Source organism: Aquarana catesbeiana, linkage group LG10 (genome assembly GCF_042186555.1).
Source record: "Aquarana catesbeiana isolate 2022-GZ linkage group LG10, ASM4218655v1, whole genome shotgun sequence".
In the NCBI taxonomy this organism is placed as follows: Eukaryota; Metazoa; Chordata; class Amphibia; order Anura; family Ranidae; genus Aquarana; species Aquarana catesbeiana.
This window is the reverse complement of record NC_133333.1, coordinates 4,899,941-4,917,636: the sequence shown is the minus strand read 5'-3', so window position 1 is coordinate 4,917,636 and position 17,696 is coordinate 4,899,941. Positions and strand designations below refer to the sequence as shown.

Sequence of the window (17,696 nt, the reverse complement as noted above, 5' to 3'; positions counted from 1 at the left end):
ACTTCTAGGAACTTCTGTATTCCCTAACCCACTTCTAGGAGCTTCTACATTTCCTAACCCACTTCTAGGAGTTTCTGTATTCCCTAACCCACTTCTAGGACCCACTTCCCTACCCCACTTCTAGGAGCTTCTACACTACCTAACCTACTTCTATGAGCTTCTGTATTCCATAACCCACTTCAAGGACCCACTTCATCATCCTTAACCCACTTCTATGAGGTTCTATACCCCTTAACACACTTCTATGAGCTTCTATGTATACTTCTTAACCCACTTCTATGAGCTTCTATACTCCCTAAACCACTAACAGGAGCTTCTATAGTTCCTTACCCACTTCTGTGAGCTTCTGTAGTTCCATCCCCACTTCTAGGAGCTTCTATACTCCCTAGACCACTTCTATGGGCTTCCTATGAGCTTGCATGCCTCCATACCCACTTCTATGAGCTTCTATACCCCTTAACCCACTTCTATGAGCGTCTATAATCCCCTACCCTTAATGCAAAAGAAAGAAATAGCAGTTTGGACAGCAACCCCAATGCTGACGGCAGGCCAAACCACCAATAGGAAAATTACCCATGATGCAAAGTCTTCTATAGAAAGGCATCTCTATAGATTCTCCCCAAATTAAGGATGCAGAACAATTCACTGGAACTGATGAGAGTATTTCGGAGACGGTGTTCAGATTGTGTACATCGTTCAGCCCGTCACATGATTGCGCTGCCTATGGTGAATCATAAGGCTTGTTTCTTGGTGAGAGTCTAGATTGTGTATTGACCGAGCTTCGTGATGTGTGAAACCAAATCTAATGAAGGTCAGATTGGAGGGGCATGACACGCGTTGTAAAAGACAAGGCGGTTTTACGAATAACGTTGACATTTGACGTCGCTGTGTCTCCACACAACTATAATATTCTAATGCCTGTTAATAGGTAAGTGTACCCGTCATTCATACGAACTGACTTGACCAAGAAACATTCTGTCAATTCAAAACTGTGACATTCATCCTTAAATGAAGCGGCCTGTGTCTCATGCCGCAGTGATGTCATTTTCTGAGAATTTTTTTGTCAATTATTTTAAAAACCTTGACAAGAATAGCAATTCCCACCTATTCATTACAGATTCATATGTGCAGATTTCCCCAAAAGTCTGCGCTAAGATACAAGCCAGATTTTAGGCATCCCCCACAACAAAAATCTCATTTTTGGTGGGATACTCCCAAAGGGGTAATTACGTCTAAAAGGGACGCAAAAAAGTGCAGTAGTGAATTAATAATGAAAAAGTCATTCGCATTCAGATTCACTTTGCACATTGATACAACCAAACAAGCGTCTTTTTCTTCAGAGTAGCAACAAATTTTATTAAAACTCCTGCAATGTACATAGATCACCCAAAGAAGAGTGTTTTTTTTTTACCAATAAAAGTGGAGTTACTCTTTAATTCACTTCCACCGCACTGGGTAATCTCCCAAATCATTTTGTAAAAGAAATCCATAAGATTCATTTTAACTCACTTGAATCCCTGATCACATGACGTGCCGGGTTCCGAGTCTTCTGCAGAGTGGGAGGGTTCTTCTTCAAGGTCCCCCTGTCACTGCCTATTGATGTGGACCCTTCCCATTGCCTATCCTTGTTGGGGTCCTCGCAGGTCCTGAAGGCCCCATTCATGTAGGATGATGTCGGGAAGGAGACCAGCAAGAACAGTCGGTGGTGGATCTTGGCTGCAGTGGGGGATCACTAGTCATCAGTTTTGGAAGAAGTGCTGCTGTGGATCATGTGGTGGCAGACTTTGCGGGAAAATAGGCTAACCCACTTGAGCTTCTATATTCCCTAGTCCACCTATATAAGCTTCTATACTTCCATACCTACTACTATGAGCTTCTATACTTTCATACCTAATACTATGAGCTTCTATACTCCCTAACCCACTTTCTATAGTTTCTATATATTTGTACCCACTTCTATGAGCTTCTGAATCTTTGTACCCACTACTATGAGTTTCTATACTACCTAGCCCACTTCTATGAGCTTTTATACTCCCTAGCCCACCTATATGAGCTTCTATACTTCCATAGCCACTACTATGAGCTTCTATACTCCCTAACCCACTTCTATGAGCTTCAATGTCTTTGTACCCACTTCTATGAGCTTCTATACTCCCTAGCCAACTTCTATGAGCTTCTATACCTCCATACCCACTTCTATGAGCTTTTATACTTCCATACCCACTTTTATGAGCTTCTATATCTTTGTACCCACTACTATGAGTTTCTTTACCCCCTAACCCACTTCTAATAGCTTCAATATCTTTGTACCCAATTCTATGAGTTTCTATACTCCCTAACCCACTTCTATGAGCTCCTATACCTCCATACCTATTTCTATGAGCTTCTATACTTCCATACCCACTTCTGTGAGCTTCTATATCTTTGTACCCACTACTACGAGTTTCTTTACTCCCTAACCCACTTCTATGAGCTTCCTTATCTTCGTACCCACTTCTATGAGCTTCTATACTCCCTAGCCCACCTATATGAGCTTCTATACTTCCATACCCACTACTATGACCTTCTATACTCTCTAGCCCACCTATATGAGCTTCTATACTTCCATACCCACTACTATGAGCTTCTATACTCCGTAACCCTCTTCTATGAGCTTCTTTACCTCCAAACCCATTTCTATGAGCTTCTATACTTCCATACCCACTTCTATGAGTGTCTATACTCTGTAACCAATCCTATGGATCTGTAATCCCTAACCCATGTCTATGAGCTTCTATACTCCCTAACCAATTTCTATGAGCTTCTATACTCCCTAACCCATGTCTATGAGCATCTATGCGCCCTAACTCATGTCTGAGCTTCTATACTCCCAAACCAATTCTATGAGCATCTATGCTCGCTATCCCATGTATATGAGCTTCTACTGTATGCCCCCTAACCCATTTCTGTGAGCTTCTATACTCCCAAACCCACCCACTCCCTAACCAGTGGTAGACCTTGGTTGCATTGGTGGATCATCAGTCATCACTTTTGGAAGAGGTGCTGAGGTGGATCATGTAATGGCAGACTCAGGAAGATAGGCTACAGAGCCCGTGGTGTTTCTCATCATTAGGGGAAGAATAGACTTCCTATTTGTCAGCCAGGCAGACGTTGGTAGAGTTATGGTGACATGTAAGCAGTAAGCGGCGTCTGCTTATGTAATGAACACATCTGGCGTTACACATAATCCAACAGAACTACAAACTATAAACAGAAACAGTTATTTAAACTGTAAGCCATGTTGATAAAATGCTTTACATTAAGTTGGCCTATCAGGTTTGGAAAATTCACTCCCAGTAACACTGTGAAGTGCTCTGTGGATTCTTGCTGCAGTGATTTACATAGAGCCGAAATCAGGAGGCAGCGGTTGCTTTAGCAGCTCTGTGGTTGCTTTCACTTGTTTCCTGTATTTGCTTTAAAAAAGGAAGTCAATTTATCAAAGAGCAGGAAGCCTAATAACCCCACAGATCTAGATTATCTATAGCTTCTCAGAGAAGGATACATTGTATCTAAAGTGTCCTTCTTGGGAACAGGTCATGGCGAGTTCCTTAACAAGCCTACATTTAATTAAGAGGGAACCCAGGCATGTCATTTAATTGTTTTGTCATGTAGACGGTTGAGGTGGTGTAAATTTAACGGACTGCAGGAGGTAGAAAAAACCATCAGGACTGTCAGGACTATCAGCAGATGTTTGTTTAGGCGGAAGCCGTCTGCGGATAGGATGCTCGGAGATCGGCACGGGCCAGCATTTGTTTGCAATTTATAAAATGTACCTGATTCGGCCCTTCCACTTTTATTTACTGGAGCCGGTCCATTTCTCTCGCAGGCATATGGCCTCTCGTGCCGTGCAATGTTCTCAGCAAACTGGAGAGTAGAACCTGAGTCTGGGCCGGCAGCCAGCAGTCTGGGAGAAGCGGGGGGGGTCACAACCCTTTGCCCTCTCCTCACCACTGCAACTCTTCAGGTTACCACTTATGGAAAACGAATCGCTTCTATTAAAAACAGGAATTTTCCATTGCACTTCTGAATTTTGCCGATAGCTTATTCTAATCAAGTTTTTTTTTTTTTGTTCCTCCTTTTTTTTTTTATTCTTTACAAACTTGTGACATCGTTGAGGAAATGGGGAATTTCAAAACGGAAATAATTAGGTTAGTCATCAATACATTTTATTAAATATTTACTGACAGTTTCGATGGTTGAGAAACCTTAAAGAATCAGACCTAGCTCAGGATGTTTGTAGCTTGTTGGTCTGATGTCTATGGGATTCAGAGATATTGTTCTAGCAGAGACGGGAGGTGGGAAAAGTAACATTGCGGACATTTCAAGCATCAATTAGAAAGAACTAAGTTATGGAACATAGGTGTGCTCAGTCTATTGCATTAAAGCAGGGATATTCAATTAGCGGACCTCCAGCTGTTGCAAAACTACAAGTCCCATCATGCCTCTGTTATTGGGTGTCATGCTTGTGGCTGTCAGAGTCTTGCTATGCCTCATGGGACTTGTAGTTCTGCAACAGCTGGAAGTCCGCTAATTGCATATCCCTGCATTAGAGTGTGCACCCCTAAAGCCCAAACACACATGTGTGTCTAATTATATATAGCCCTGGCACATTGATCTCGCTGCCAGCACAGTGAAAAAGAAACGCGTAAGGACTTGTCTTATGGCAGAGCTGGTAGGAGGTAGATCTTTCCCATTTTCCCACCGACACACAGGGTGTGCCCAGGCACATGTAACCACCCTGTCTTGGTCCCATTTTATGTAGGAAAGTGGCCACCCTGTCTTGGCCCCCCTCTATGTAGGAACGTAACCCCCTGTCCTGGTCCCACTGTGTGCAGGAACATAGCCACCCTGTCTAGATTCCACTGTATGTAGGAACATATCCACTCCACCTACCTTGATCCCACTGTATGTAGGAATGTTGCCACCCTCTCTTGGTCCTACTGTATGTAGGAATGTAGCCACCCTGCCTTGATCCCACTGTATGTAGGAACATAGCCAGCCCGCCTAGATTCCACTGTATGTAGGAATGGTGCCACCTTCTCTTGGTCCCACTGTATGTAGGAATGTAGCCACCCCACCTTGATCCCACTGTATTTAGGAATGTAGCCACCCTGCCTTGGTCCCACTGTATGCAGAAATGTAGCTGCCGTGCCTCGGTTCCACTGTGTATAGGATTCGGACTAGGGACTATGTAGTCCCTAGTCCATCTCAGGAGAAAGCAAGAGAGGGTGGCTACAGTCCTACATACAGTAAGACCATGTAGAGCGAACGTAGCCACCTTCTAACAGGAAGTTGGATAAAAGCAGCAAAAACAAAGAAATTTGGTGGACTGGAGGAGGTTGAGAACAATAGAAGAGAATTTTTGGAGCTAAGAAGGACATACTTGAATAGATTCTATTCTTTTTAAACCAGAGTTTATCATCACTTTAACCATCTTCTCACACTTGTTAGGAGAACCTAAGGACTCGGCGCAGACTTGCTGATAAAAATTAAATCTGTAGGTGGCCTATCCTGTAACAGATTTTACCTCAATAATCAACGAATAGGGAAGCAATTTGCAGTGTAGAGGGAAGCACCTATACGAAATATGATGAAAACATTATGGTGCAGTAAATATTGTGAAAGTCGATTTATAACGATTGCTTTCAGGTAAACTGTGTAATAAATTAAGACGTGTATTAATGGAAAATCCTTTGCACATATAACAGAACATTTCCATGCTAATTGAAAATGTGATGCTTTGTCATCCATCTCTTGTTAACCCACACATGACCCGATTATAGCAGCCTGAAAATTTGGTTGCAGGACTAGGAACAAGGCCAACATTGGACGGGGAAGGTCTCAGACGATGTGCCAATGTAACTTAAATTGCATTGAGCCCATTACAGCGAAGCTTTGTCACCCTGGAGTGCAGGTGGCCCCCGGTTGCTGTCGTCTTGGCACCCCTAACGGTTTTGGCCATCACGGGCACATCATACAAACTCTGCCAGGGTTCTTTTTTTTTTTCTACGTCTTGGCCAACTGTGACTGGTAGACTGCCTGGGAGTGTTAGCTTGACACAATGTGTAACAGTAATTAAGAAATAAAGCCTCCTGCCCCGGCTTCACAGTAATCAATGCGCTAAGTAACTTCCATGGTCCAATGCTTCAAAAATCACCATTAGCCTACGCCACTTACGGCCAGAAAATTTCTTATTTTCTGCTTTTTATCGTCCACGGACGGGGGGAATCTCCACTTCGCAGTATTTATACATCTGCACTTGCAACGATGACAATAAACTTGTTCCGAGAGTGTTACGAATCAGAAATTTGTCCCATTTTCTCCACCACCTTCCAGTGTGCGTTTGGCTGCCTGGTTTGAGGTTTCGGTGGCCAAAACAAAAAAAAAAATATTACCGGGAGGAGAGGACGGAGGGGCGGAGAGCTGTGTGGACAGTCGTCACAATAAAACACTTCATATATATACTTGGGAGTTCTGTGTAGCTGCTCCTATCTGGGAAGATGTTATCTTTCGAGGCCCTTTTTCAAAAGATCTTCTGCAAACATCTACACATCTACAGTCTGAGGCTTTGGCCTCACCCCATCTCCTGTACATATACGTATATATATATATATATATATATATATATATATATGTACAATATATTCATCATTTTTGTGTATAGAATAGACCGATTCTACTGAGAAAGTAGAACGATTCATATCAGCCCAAGGGAGCAAAAATCGAATGTGCCTTCAGACTTGTAAATTTAGGGCTTCAGTTTTGGGTGGCAACCCAAAAGAAGATGCAGAAGAACCTAGAAAAAAGGAGGCAGGGCTGGACCAAGACATTGCGCTTCCTGGGTCCAAGAATGAAATGCTGCCCCACCCCTACCCCCCAAAAAATTACGCCCACCAAAAGGCCCCAACATCCATTATTTTATATTATGATAATTAAAACTAAAATTACATTTATCAGGAAGTCAGATTTACATGCAACAGCACCTTATCTATATGCAAAATTATATGACATACCATTATGTTCAATTCCAAAGGGTGGGCTAGGGCAGTATATAGACAGGCTAGGGTAGTAAATGGGTACACTAGTATAGTATATGGACAGGCTAGGGTAGTATATAGACAGGCTAGGGTAGTATATGGACAGGCTAGGGTAGTATATGGACAGGTTAAGGCAGTATAGGGGCAGGCTGGGGTAGTATATAGACAGGCTAGGGTAGTATATAGACAGGCTAGGGTAGTATAGGGGCAGGCTAGCGTAGTATATCATGGGCAGACTAGAGTAGTATATGGGCACGCTAGGGTAGTATATGGACAGGCTAGGGTAGTATATGAACAGGCTAGGGTAGTATATGGACAGGATAAGGCAGTATAGGGGCAGGCTGGGGTAGTATATAGACAGGCTAGGGTAGTATATAGACAGGCTAGGGTAGTATAGGGGCAGGCTAGCGTAGTATATCATGGGCAGACTAGAGTAGTTTATGGGTACGCTAGGGTAGTATATGGACAGGCTAGGGTAGTATATGAACAGGCTAGGGTAGTATATGGACAGGTTAAGGCAGTATAGGGGCAGGCTGGGGTAGTATATGGACAGGCTAGGGTAGTAAATGGACATGCTAGGGTAGTATATAGACAGGCTAGGGTAGTATATAGACAGTCTAGGGTAGTATATAGACAGTCTAGGGTAGTATATAGACAGACTAGAGTGGTATATAGACAGGCTAGGGTAGTATAGGGGCAATCTAGGGTAGTATATAATTGACAGGCTAGGGTAGTAAATGGACACGTTAGGGTAGTATATGGACAGGCTAGGGTAGTATATGGACAGGCTAGGGTCGTATATGGACAGGCTAGGGTAGTATATGGGCAGGCTAGGGTCGTATATGGACAGGCTAGGGTAGTATATGGGCAGGTGGAGCAGCCTGGGGGGCAGTTGTCATCATCATGACACACAAAACTGCTGGAAAAAAAATCTTGATTGTCAGATTGCTGGGTAAATAAAAGAGAAGGATAGGTGGCCGTGGTTCAATTTTCTGCCCTTTCAAAGTGCTGTCTGATTCCAATGGACCCACTGGGACCCATTGTAGGGCCGGCCGTGACATTAGGATATATATATATATATATATACTAAATACAGATGTTGTCCCTGGTGGGAGCTGAATCCACTACCTCGGCGCTGCTAGGCCTAAGGGTTTCTTATATCTTTGCAGTGGTCAACTTTTTGCTCCTGGCCCCAGGTCTGCACATACGCCATAGCTGAGCTGTGTTAGAGGATTGCCCAATGCGTAGGGATAAGCATGCTCATGCTGCAGCTGACTAGGTAGGTCTTACATACATATACCGGTGAGGCGAGAGAGGTCAGATGAAGGACGGAAATTACAGAACCTAATACTACGTCTAGAACTGCTCATCCAGCCCCACAGGGGGTTGAGGGATCTCCAATAACATGGTTCTTAACCCTGTGGAGCTCCACTTCATTCTATAAAATCTTCCCAAGACCTGGAAGAGAAGGAGGAGAAGATGTCACGGAGGAGAATTGTGGGGTTTTTTTTCCAGGCAGGAGTTCAGCGGTGAACAGAAAAACCTCCTGCAGTGTCCCTTACCTGAGGATATCAGGACCATCTGCAATGTTGTACAAGGAATTTGATAGAGAAAGTCCATTCTACACTTTTGGGGGAATATATAGACTTTTCGTGTAAAAAATAGACCAGCTTAAATCTAACCAAAGTGTGCTGATGTCTTAACCTTGTTTGCATGTTTAATAAAGTGGGGTTGTAGCTTATATTTTATTATTTATTGAAGGTATTTATATAGTGCTGACACTTTGTTTTTGTTTTTTTAAACCATATACTTTTTTATTGATTTTTTTTTTTTTTTCACTTTACAACAACAATATTACATACAAAACATTCCCACTGAACATTTAAAAATTTGCATTAACATCAGAACACTAAACGCAAAACAAACAAACAAAAAATAAACAAATAAAAAGATAAAAAAAATAAAAATAACAAAAAAAGATAATCTCCTCATATACTGCCGAGAATTTACACAGCGCTTTACATGTATATTGTACATTCCCATCAGTCCCCACCCTCAAGGAGCTTACATTTGGAGCGTGGGATTAAACCCAAACAAGCAGAACATGCAAACTTCAGGTAGGTAGTGATAGTGGTTAGGATTCAAACTAACAACCCTGGTGCCATCAGGTGGAAGAGCTAACCACTTAGCCACTGGGCTGCCCATAATATAAAAAAAATAAATAAATAAAATCCAAAAATGTTACTAATATCCGCAACAGGCTCATTGGCCTAAACTGTTGCCAATATGTTTTAAGTTTTTTTTTTTTTTTTCAAAAGATTTCTACTTTTTTTTATATATGCTGCAACTAGACATGTGCAATTTGCTTGGTTCCGAATTAATTTTTTTAATGAATTTTCAACAAATTTGTTAATTCGGAAACATCCGAATTGACGAAGACCCGTTTAACAAATTTTTCTGAATATTCGTAAATTCGAAAATTCGTCAATTCAAAAATTTCGGAAATTCGAAAATCTGAAAACCCGAAAATCTGAAATAATAACAAACTATTAAATTATAGGTATTGGAATTTCCTTTCAAATGTGGCTGTTAGTGAACGTAACGAATTCGTAAAATCATAATTTCAAAAATTCGAAGATTCAAAAATTTGAAGATTCGTATATTCGAAAATCTGAAAATTCAAAAATACGAAAATAAGAAAGAAAATCTGAAAATTAGAAACAACGAAAATACAAAATTCTAAATAACAACTAACTAATAATAAATAATTATTAAATTATAGGTATTGGAATTTCCTTTCAAATTTGGCTGTTAGTGAGCGTAACGAATTTTTAAAATCATAATTTTGAAAATTCGATAATTCGAAAATTTGAAAATTCGGAAATTCGGAAATCTGAAAATGTGAAAATACAAAAATAAGAAAGAAAATCTGAAAATTAGAAAGAACGAAAATCTGAAAATTCTAAATAACAACTAACTAACTAACTAACTAACTAACTAACTAACTAACTAACTAACTAATAATAACTAACCAATTAATTATAGGTATTGGAATTTCCTTTCAAATTTGGCTGTTATTGAACGTAACGAATGCGAAATAATGAATACCGTTATCAAATTAATAATAATGGAATAATGGAACTTAACAAATTTAATAATAATAAATAACAATAATAATAATAAAAAACTTTTTATTATTATTATTTATTATTAATTCGATCCGTTCCATTTGTTTAGATGCGACAGTTGTTATTTCGGATAATTCATAACTTCGGATAAATTCGCATTTGTTATGTTCACTAACAGCCAAATTTGAAAGCAAATTCCATGACCCATAATTTAATAGTTAGTTATTATTAGTTAGTTGGTTATTATTTAGAATTTTCGGATTTTCGTTTTTTCAAATTTTAGGATTTTCTTTCTTAATTTAGTATTTTCAGAATTTTCGGATTTTCGAATTTACAAATTGCGATCATAATGAATGATCCGGGGAAAAAAAACAAAAAAACTAACAAATGTTTCGGCAGTGCACATGTCTAGCTGCAAACCCCTCTGGATATATATATATATATATATCGAATATTTGTTTCCTAAACACAAGCCACATCACCACATTTAAAGATAAATAAATGTAATAAATAAACTGCGTGAAATATACACTCCAGAAATAAAGATGCCATGAGAAAGTGAGGGCCCCAAAATAAGCCCCTCCACATACAGGTATCACCCTACAATATACAATATAGCTGATACGATTGTGGTTGATGACAGACACATCTCCTATAGATGAATTGAGAAGGCTACAAAGGGAGAGGAGAACAATCATAGACTAAATAATATCTGCAAAAAAATATTATTTCCTTTTATTTCCACTTTTAGTTGAAAATGTTTAATAAGTTTTCTAATAACTCAGATTTTGAAAGTGAAATTAAATCAAGCAAAAAAAAACAAAAAACTTTTGGACTTGGGGCTGGGCCGAGGTGTAGACAGAAGAAGTGGCCACCTTGGGGGGCTTCATTAGGAGTTTGGCGAAAACAGAGTAGGACCTGTAAACCATGGTTGCCGCTGAGGTGGTTCAAAGCTCATTGTGGTGGGGGGGGGGGGGGGGGGGGCTTTTTTGCCTTGGGTGTAAAGGGCCTTGTCCCGGGACCCCTTGAACTTTTACATTTAGGCAAACGGCATTAAACAAAGTGCCGTTGCCTATGAGTAAACAGACAGAAGTTCGATGATTCACTGATATGACTACACCAGCCATAGAAAAGTTAGACCTGACAAAATGCCCCCCCATCATCCTGCAGCTGATGCATTAACCCTTTAAGTGCTCAGCACCGCTCCAAGCTTCTCCGTCCCTATCTGTCCTCCATAGCACTTGTGTCTGGCGGGTGAAGGGCACCAACCCCCCTATGGTTCGGAAGCGGCTCATTAGTGTCGACCCCTAACAGCACTGAAAGGGTAAAAACACAACAACTGCGGCGCTCCTGAAAATGATCATTAGCCCCTCACCCTGGTCCCAGCGCCCCCCAACCCCCCTCCTTTCCTCCCAGAGGTTTTAATATGCAAGGAGTAGTGTTCACACGTCTGGGTGTATTGATATCACATTGCCCCGTTCAGGGCTGTCACTGGGACATTCAGCGTGTAATGGCCCCCTAAGGTGCAGCCTTTGCCGGCTCTCAAAGATCGGCCACAAAAACTGCTCAGAGTTTCACGCAAGGTGACACAATAAAAGGCATCTCACGGCGTCGGACATGCTTCAGAAAAGGCTAAAGATGCCCAGCTCCCTCCCCAAGTTCCTGTCACTCATTGCCTCCTGATGGCCGCCACCATTCATACCCTAAGTGAAGGCCAGCATAAAGAGCTAGAATCAGCAGAACAGGCCAGGTACAACACTCACTATGGTTATATATCATGAGGATTCTTCCAGGAGCAATACAGATCATAGGATATTATAGAGAAAGAACTTGGGTTATGCATTGTGGAGATGCCTCCAAGAACAATTCAGACCATAGGATATAGAGGAAGAATTTAGGTTATGTATCATAGGAATGCCTCGAGGAGCAATACAGACCATAGGATGTAGAGGAAGAACTTGTGTTATGTATCATGGGAATGCCTCCAAGAGCAATACACAAACCATAGGATATAGAGAAAGAACTTGGGTTATGCATCATGGAGATGCCTCCAAGAACAATTTAGACCATAGGATATAGAGGAAGGACTTGGGTTATGCATCATGGAGATGCCTCCAAGAACAATTCAAACCATAGGATATAGAGGAAGAACTTAGGTTATGTATCATGGAGATGCCTCCAAGGAGCAATACACAAACCATAGGATGTAGAGGAAGAACTTGGGTTATGCATCATGGAGATGCCTCCAAGAACAATTCAGACCATAGGATATAGAGGAAGAACTTAGGTCATGTATCATGGGAATGCCTCCAAGGAGCAATACACAGACCATAGGATGTAGAGGAAGAACTTGGGTTATGCATCATGGAGATGCCTCCAAGAACAATTCAGACTATAGGATATAGAGGAAGAACTTAGGTTATGCATCATGGGGATGCTTCCAGGAGCAACCATAGTATACAATAGGATATTATAGAGGAAGAACTTAGGTTATTCATTATAAGGATGCTTCCAGGCACAATACAGACCATAGGATATAGAGGAAGAACTTAGGTTATGCATCATGGAGATGCCTCCAAGAACAATTCAGACCATAGGATATAGAGGAAGAACTTAGGTTATGCATCATGGGGATGCTTCCAGGAGCAACCATAGTATACAATAGGATATTATAGAGGAAGAACTTAGGTTATTCATTATAAGGATGCTTCCAGGCACAATACAGACCATAGGATATAGAGGAAGAACACTAACCACTAGTCCACATATTCGTATCCTATGATGCCCAGGATGTTGGGATATAAGGTGCATTTTCCTGCTGTGTACTCAGCTGACTATCCAAAGTAATATGGCTTATTCATACACGTGATATATAGATACATAGTGAAATAGATACATAGTTACATAGATGCATAGGGGTTTATTTACTAAAGCTGGAGAGTGCAAAATCAGGCTCACTTCTGCATAGAAACCAATCAGATTCCAGGTTTTATTGCCAAAGATTAATAGGAACAAGCTGAGGTTAGAGACGCTGATTGGCTGCCATGCACAGTTGCACCAGATTCTGTGTGCTCCAGCTTTAATAAATCTACCCCATAGTTACATAGATACATATTCACATTTTGTTGCTATGCAGCCTGAAATGAAGACAGACACATTTTTTTTTGTATTTACTAAGTGCAGCTTATAACATCCAAGTGAAAGATATAGCACCAACATTTTAAGAAAAAAAATAAAAATAAATTCTAAAACAGAATCACTGAGTTGGAAAAAAAGATCCCCCCCCCCCCCCTTGTGTCTGTATTTTGTGGATCCACCTTTTGCTTTAATTCCTGTCTGTTGGGATTTGTCTCTACCAACTTAGCACATCTAGACTTTGCAATATTCACCCGCTCTTCTTTGCAGAACTGCTCAAGTTCAGTTACATTTGATGGTGACCTTTGGGAACTGCAGTCTTCAAGTCATTCCACAGATTTTCAATGGGGTTTAAGTCTGGGCTCTGATTAGGCCATGCAAGGACATTCACCACCTTCTCCTAAAACCACTGTGTGCTCATTGGTGGGCATTCCTGCCTTCTCCTAAAACCACTGTGTGCTCATTGGTGGACATTCCTGCCTTCTGCCCCAACCACTGTGTGCTCATTGTTGCTGTGTGCTTTGGCTCATTGTCATGTTGGAAGGTTAACTTTCTTCCCATTGACAACCCTCTTACCAGCAGAGTGCAGCAGATTTTCTTCAAGCATTTTATGGTATTTTGCCCCATCCATTTTTCCTTCTATCCTGACAAGTGCTCCAGTCCCTGCTGCAGAGAAACACCCCCATACCAGGATATTATTACCCCTATAACAGGATATTACCACCTCCAAACCAGGATTTTACCACCCCCATAACAGGATATTACCCCTCCATAACAGGATAGTACCCCCAATTTGATGGTATTTTGCCCCATCCATTTTTCCTTCTATCCTGACAAGTGCTCCAGTCCCTGCTGCAGAGAAACACCCCCATACCAGGAAATTACCACCCCTATAACGGCATATTACCAACCCCCATAACAGGAACTTACCCCCTCCATAACAGGATATAACCCCCCTCCCCCATAAGAGGATATTACCCTCTCCATAACAGGATATTACCACCCCATAACAGGATCTTACCTCCCATAACAGCATATTACCCCCCCATAACAGGATATTACCCCCTCCATAACAGGATATAACCCCTCTCCCCCATGAGAGGATATTACCCTCTCCATAACAGGATATTACCACCCCATAACAGGATATTACCGTCTCCATAACAGGATATTACCCCCCCATAACAGGATATTACCCCCTCCATGCTTTACTGTAGGAATGGTGTTATTTGGATGGATTTCCGCCAGACATATTGTTTGGTGTTGAGGCCACATTATTCCATTTTAGTCTCATCTGACCAGAACACCTTTCTCCATGTGGCCTCAGAATCTTCAAAGTGCGTTTTGGCAACGCTCAGTGGTGACTGCATGTGGTCTTTCTTGAGCAGCGGCTTTCTTTTCTTGCACCCCTTTCCTCCAATACAAGCCATATTTGTGGAGGATTTGTGATATTGGTGTCACATGCACACAATGACCACTCTTTGTCAGGGTAGCTGTTGGTCTCTTGGTGGCCCCTCTGACCACTTTCCTCCTGGCTCCTCCATTCAGTTTGGAGCAACGTCCCGATCCAGGGAGGGTCTATGTTGTACCAAATACCTTCCACTTCTTAATAATAGACTTCACTTCGGTTCTAGGCATTGATAAAGCCTTTTATTTATTTTTTTGTATCCGTCTCCTGGCTTGTGCCTGTCCACAACTTTATCCCGGAGATCCCGGTGGCAGCGTCTTGCCACCCATTGATTGTTAGCTTCAGTTGCACTACCAGGGACTGAAATGCTCCAGGAAAGCTCTTTTCATGCTGAGCTAATCAAAATGACCGCAGCTGATCACAGTAGGAGAGTCAGATAGCTTTGTGTGCCATTGAGAAGGTGAATAGCTACATCTGATTGCGTTTACAAGTCGTTTTTAGGAGGAGGTGATGGAGTTTTAATCCAGGGACTTTAACTATGAGATTCTCTGAAATGAGGGGCAGTTGAGTCGTTGACGGTGGCAGGCGCTCACTCGGGGCGCACGGGTGCCGCCTCCCCAATCCAATGCGCCTGGCCCCTAATCTACATTCCAGGGAGCAGGATGCATGGATTCCAATGGGTTTTTTTTTTTTTTTGGAAGCACGTTATTGGAGCCTGAGGCTCTAATTGGCCTCAAAAAAAGGGTGAGCCTGAGGGGCGCAGTGCACTAAACCTTACCGACTAAGACCGGGATGCCATTAAAGTTCATGTGCAGGTAAAGGCAGGCACAGAGCGGGGGGCTCGGACGTTACGTCACCACGCACGCCGTTGTGTAACATTAGCGAAAATAAAATTCGCTAACGTCTTCCTGTTTCTCCTCCCGGCCCAATCGTTTCTCAGGACCCGCTTCCTGATTGGGTCCTAAGACCCCATTGGCCCGGATTCCAGGACTCCTGATTGGCCGGGAGAAGACCGCCGGGACTCTGGGCTGGGACTTGGGGAGAGAGATGCAGGGATAAAGGTAAGTGTGGGGCTGGCGGGCAAGTGAAGTGGCAATCGACGGGGGGGTGGGGGGGTGGGTGGTGCTAGGGTAGCGGCGACCGATCGAGCGACGAGGGGGGGGGTGGGCGGGGCTGAGAGTGCGTTTCTGGTGGTGGTCAGATGGCTGGCCGGCTGGCTGGGTGGGGGCCGCCCCCCCCAAGGAATTTGAGCACCAGCCGCCACTGGTCATTGACTGCGGTTTTAAAATGCATCCATGAAAAAAAACAAAAAAACGTTATACTCTCCAATATATTTGTGAAGCGAGACTCTGGGATCTCCTAATGGAGGATAGCCGTTTGTGATGTGGTCGGGCCGGGAATGAAAATTTTATTGCAGACACAGGGAGCGATGATAGACTCGGCCAACGCTGGAAACACAATCTGCGGAAAGCTCCCTGTGGTTTAGAGCCGGGATTTTGGGGTCTGTAGATAATAACATAGAAAGTGTTCTTCATCTGCTGTGATTTCAGAGCGAGCGTTTCCAGAGATCTCACCCCGCGTTCCCCTCCGATTGTTATCACTCTTCTCTATTAGAGTCTTATAATTGCAGACATATTCCAGGTCCGGCTCCAAAAAAACACGACGCAGCCTCTAGATGGAGGAACGCGGCTCTTGTCACTAGAAATGACGCTTTAACCCTTTCGCTGCCGCAACACACGCTTTAAAAAAAAAATTTTAGGCCTGAAGATTACTCAAACCCCCCCCCCCCTAAACATTATACACTTTGTGAAAGCAGACACCCTGGAGAATGAAATACTGGTCATTCTGGATTTTTATGTCACATTAAATATATATTAAAGTTAATTTTAGGGCATACAAATGTGTTACCCAATTTTTTTTTTTGGTGAAACATAAAAGATGAGGTTGCACCAAGTAAATAGATACCCAACATGTTAAGCTTTAAAATTATGTGCACCCATGAAACGATGACAAACTTTGATACCGTAAATTTCATAGGTGACGTTTTTAAAGCCCCTGCAGGTCATCAGTTTAATGTTAATAAGGGGCCTAGAATTGATGCTCTGCAGCCATATGGGACATATGTAGCCAAATCAACATTTTTCGGGAGTAGGTGCCTCCGATATGTAAAGATGGGGTGGGGCTCAAAAATTTATTTTGTCGGGGGGATAGTTTAAGTGCTTGGGTGTAACTTTCATTTGGAATGAAAGCCAGCCAAATGTCATGGTATGCTGACGCCCTAAGAGTTCTGGAACTAAGGGGCCAAGCCCAGCCCCTAAATAGCAACCCCCACACCATAATCCCCCCCTCCACCAAATGGTTTGGACCAGTGCACAAAGCAAGGTCAATAAAGACATGAATGAGCAAGTTTGGGGTGGAGGAACTTAGCTGGCCTGCACAGAGTCCTGACCTCAACCCCGTAGAACACCTTTGGGATGAATTAGAGCGAGGAGACTGCGAGCCAGGCCTTCTCTTCCAACTTCAGTGCCTGACCACACAAATGCACTTCTGGAGGAATGGTCAAAACATTCTCATAGACACCCTCCTAAACCTTGTGGACAGCCTTCCCAGAAGAGTTGTAGCTGCAAAGGGTGGAGCCAACTCAATACTGAACCCTACGGATTCAGACTGGGATGCCATTAAAATTCATGTGTGTGTAAAGGCAGGCACAGAGCGTGGGGGGGGGCTTGGACATTCCTAAACCTTGTGGACGGCCTTCCCAGAAGAGGTGAAGCTGTTATAGCTTCAAAGGGTGGGCCACCTCAATATTGAACCCTACGGACTAAGACTGGGATGCCATTAAAGTTCATGTGTGTGTAAAGGCAGGCACAGAGCAGGGGGCTTGGACACTCCTAAACCTTGTGGACGGCCTTCCCAGAAGAGGTGAAGCTGTTATAGCTTCAAAGGGTG

The 17,696-nt window shown here is 42.6% G+C and overlaps 1 protein-coding gene across 1 annotated transcript in view; it reads left to right on the top strand.

The window, feature by feature from the left end:
- Window positions 1-17,696, top strand: part of PAX7 (paired box 7) — a 103,045-nt gene that overhangs the window by 10,046 nt on the left and 75,303 nt on the right. The gene's annotated exons all lie outside the window — the stretch shown is intronic.